Source organism: Lipotes vexillifer, unplaced genomic scaffold (assembly GCF_000442215.2).
Source record: "Lipotes vexillifer unplaced genomic scaffold, Lipotes_vexillifer_v1.1 scaffold652, whole genome shotgun sequence".
Classification (NCBI taxonomy): Eukaryota; Metazoa; Chordata; class Mammalia; order Artiodactyla; family Lipotidae; genus Lipotes; species Lipotes vexillifer.
In genome coordinates this window covers 561076-564745 of record NW_006779703.1, presented here as the reverse complement: position 1 = coordinate 564745, position 3670 = coordinate 561076, and positions in this window count along the sequence as shown.

Sequence of the window (3670 nt, the reverse complement as noted above, 5' to 3'; positions counted from 1 at the left end):
TACTTTTAGCAACAGAAAGCACCAGGAGGACCTTGGGTTTTGTACATTCGCCTTCAGCCTCCCCAGCTGGACTCTAAGGCATAGCTGTCCTCCCTCCCTCCTTCCCCCAACAGTCTCTAAACTCAAGTGGGACTGCGGAGTCGCTGACCTGCTGTGTGCAGAACAAACCTTGAGTCCCAGTTGTATCCCTCGTTCTATCATGATTTACCAGTACTGGTTCTCCAAGGAGCTCGTGGTTTTGGAGGGCAGGGTCTGTGCTTTATACATTCTGTCCCCTTCCAGCACTCAGCACTTGGTAGATGCTCATTATACAGTTCCTGACTTACTCACATACGTTTCAGAAGAACCTGTAGGGACACGGGCCTGTGAGTCTCCAGGCTGCTCTTCAGTGCCCTGGGCCTTACTCCCTAGAATAGGGCCTGGTTGGAGGGTAGGATACACGCCCTGGAATAACCTGGAACAACACAGAACAGGTTGGAGCAGGTACCAGCTGAGGGTTGAGCTGGACCCTTCCATCCATGTCTACTCCACACCTAGTGTTGCCAGTGCAGTTTCCCAATCCACGCAAGGGGCTGCGTTTGGAACATCACTGAGGTCTTGCCCTGGCAAAGGCTTCGAGTCCATAGGACGGTGTGGGGCAGAGCACTCTTCCACTGAAACACGGAGCCAGGAATGTCTACCCCGATCGGGTGGCACTGGTGTGGGAGAGCTCTGCTCCGTCCACAGCGTGTGTAGGAAGGAAGAGTGGAGGGAATGGCTAAGGAAGGCTCGCCCCTCAGGGCTTCCCTAGGCTTTTCCTGCCTAGGAAGCCCTGCCCTAACCCAGCAGGCACCCGGGCCCTCCCACCAGACGATGTTAACCAGCTGGCAGGCTACCCCAGGCTGAAGAGTGCCCAGAGCCCTGGCTTGGTGGTAGCATGTCACCCAGGTCAGTCCCAGACCAGGCTGGGACAGCTTCTGGGACAGCCTGTGCAGCTGTGTCCAGAGACAGGAATGGCTGAAAAGTTAGGGGACATCTCCCCTTCCCTTTTCCAGCCAGAAGCCATGGGTTGAGCTTCTCAGGGTAGGGCTGAAGGAGGTGGGAAGGACACCTAATGAGTTGTGTCCACCGGCTCATCCCCTGGCACCAGTACTATCCTGGGAGGCTTATTACCGAGTCCAAGTTCATGCTCTCACTGCACAACAGGCCAATAAATCAAGAGACAAGTTGTTAGGGAAAGGAATAGTGACTTTATTCAGAAAGCCAGCAAACCGAGGAGGTGGTGGACCAGTGTCCCAAAGAATCATCTCACCCAAGCTAGAATTCAGGCTTCTTTTATACTCAGAGGGGAGGGGGTAAGGTCCTGGTTCTGGTCAGCCTCCCAAAGGGATGTGTTAATTTCTTCCTTTCTGTAGCCATTCACAGGAGGGCCTGGTCAGGATGCTTCCTGTGAGCTAAACATAGGCATTGTAGCTTAATGCTCATTACCTGGGAGGCAGGGTTCCCAGCGATGGGCCATTATGTATAATTTAAGATTCTAGGCAACATCCCTTTCGTGATTAACTTGTAATAAAATACAAAGGTTCTTCCCTATTAGAGGCTCACGATTGGTCCTCTACCCCTTCGTCTCATGTGTTCGGGTGCGCACGTGCGCACACACACACACATACACACACACACACAAACACACACAGGGTGGGCACATGATCTGAGCCCAGCCATCCTCTCCCAGAAAATGTGAAATTGGGAGGGAAGGGACAGCTCCCTCTGTGGCCTGGATTGTAAAGATGTATCTGAGGCCGGGCCCCAGCTCCATTGAGGCATCTGGGAGGACAAGGCCAGCCCCCAGAGGCCAGGACTCAGATGGAGCCACTGAGAGCTAGAGGCCGGGCTCCCAGCTGCCTCCTTAGATCCTATGAGCATATCTTGTCTTCTAAATCTTTTGTGCTTAAGCTAGTGAAAGTTCGGTTCTGAAGGAGCCGCAGATGAACACAAATTGCTTCTCCAGGAAGCAGGAGGGCCAGCTTTGCCCCTCTCCTGCCACCTAATGGACATGGCACATTGGTTGAGGGCAAATCCCAGCTCTGCCTTATCAGGCAGACTACTTAATGTCTGTGCCTCAGTTTCCTCATCTGTAAAATGGGGATAATAAAACACCTGTTTCATGAGGTTGTTGTGAGGATCACATGAGTCAATAACCTAGTAAACCCTAAATAAGGCTCAGGTGAAGGCATGAGGCAGCCTCATGAAATGAAGCTTCATTTATCCACAGTGGTGAGATTTGGGCCACCACGGGCCCATGTGCGCTCAGGCTGTCCTACAGTGTTCCTTAGCAAGACAAATACTCAAGCCAATGCACTGTACCTTAATTTGCTGCCTTGCTTCAGGCCTTATCTTCTCTCGCCAGGACTGCTGCTACAAGCTCATGCAATACTTATCCGGCAGATGTGTTTTGACCACCTGTCGCCAGGATCGGGGAGGAGTGTTATGGGAAACACAGAAGAGGAGGACCTGAGGAGCTGAGCTCAGGGAAACAGGCATCGACAGTGTCTTGAGCACCAGGAAGGCGGAAGCACTGGGCTTCAGCAAAGTCACAGAGGGGCACCTGCCCCTCCCAGACCTTGGGCGCTCTCTGAGCAAGTGGTGTCTAAGCTCAGGAAAATTTAGGAGTTAGCCAGGTGAAGGAGGAGGAAACTGTTCCCAGACAGAAGGAATACCGTGAATTTTGCCCATGACTGGTCTTCCTCACTCGGGTCTCCTCTCTGCCTGGCGCCCCTCCCACCAGCTCTCTCAGAGCCAGAAGCCTCTTTCAGAAAGGAAACTCGATACTGTCACTCCACCGTTTAAAACCTATCAGTGGGGCTTCTGGAAATAAAATTCTAACTCCTTGGCTCTTCTGTCCCTGCCCACGAGGTGAACCTCTTCTCTCAGATGGCTCACTCCTCCAGGAGCCCTACCTGACCCTGCCAGAGCGCCTATTACCAACCACTCCAGGACGCGAATGGACGTGAGAATAATTTGTATTCAACGAGCTAGAAATTAGAACAATTTGAAACAGATTTTTAAAAGTAAGAACTTTGCAAAAGTGTAAGAGCTAAAACAAGGCATGAAAACCGTGAGACAACAGGAAAGCGCCCACCCATTCCACTGCAGTCTCCCCGGGGCGCCCCGGGGGTTGGTGGCTGCACGGCTCACCGCCCGGCCCCGCTCACTCCCGACACTGCGGGCTGTGGGGCGGCCGCTCCTCGGCATCCTGAGCACTGTGAAGGGCACACAGCGGGCGCCCCGTCCACCGAGGCAGTCAGTACCGGCCTAGCAGCCCCTGCAGGCCACGCTGCGCGGGTACCCTCTCAGCCGCAGGCCCAGACTTAGCACACGGCCCAACGAATGGAGGCAGGAGCACCGCGCGGAGCACCCGGCCCTTCGGCGCGCAGGCTCGGAAACTGACTGGGCGACCTCGCCCCCGGTCGCCGCTGGCCAATCAGCGCGGGCCGCTAGATCCGTGCCCGCCCCAGGCCGCGCCCGCAGCCAATGAGAGAGGCCCGAGAGGCCGGCCGCAGAGCCCAGCCCCGGCCGGCGCGCTCTGCTGTTCGCCTGTCAGGCTCCAAATAAAGTTCTTCGGGGCTTTGAATTTTTTTTTTAAAGCGCCCTCTGCAGTCTCGGCCGCCGCGGGCGAGAGCGGCCGAGTCCC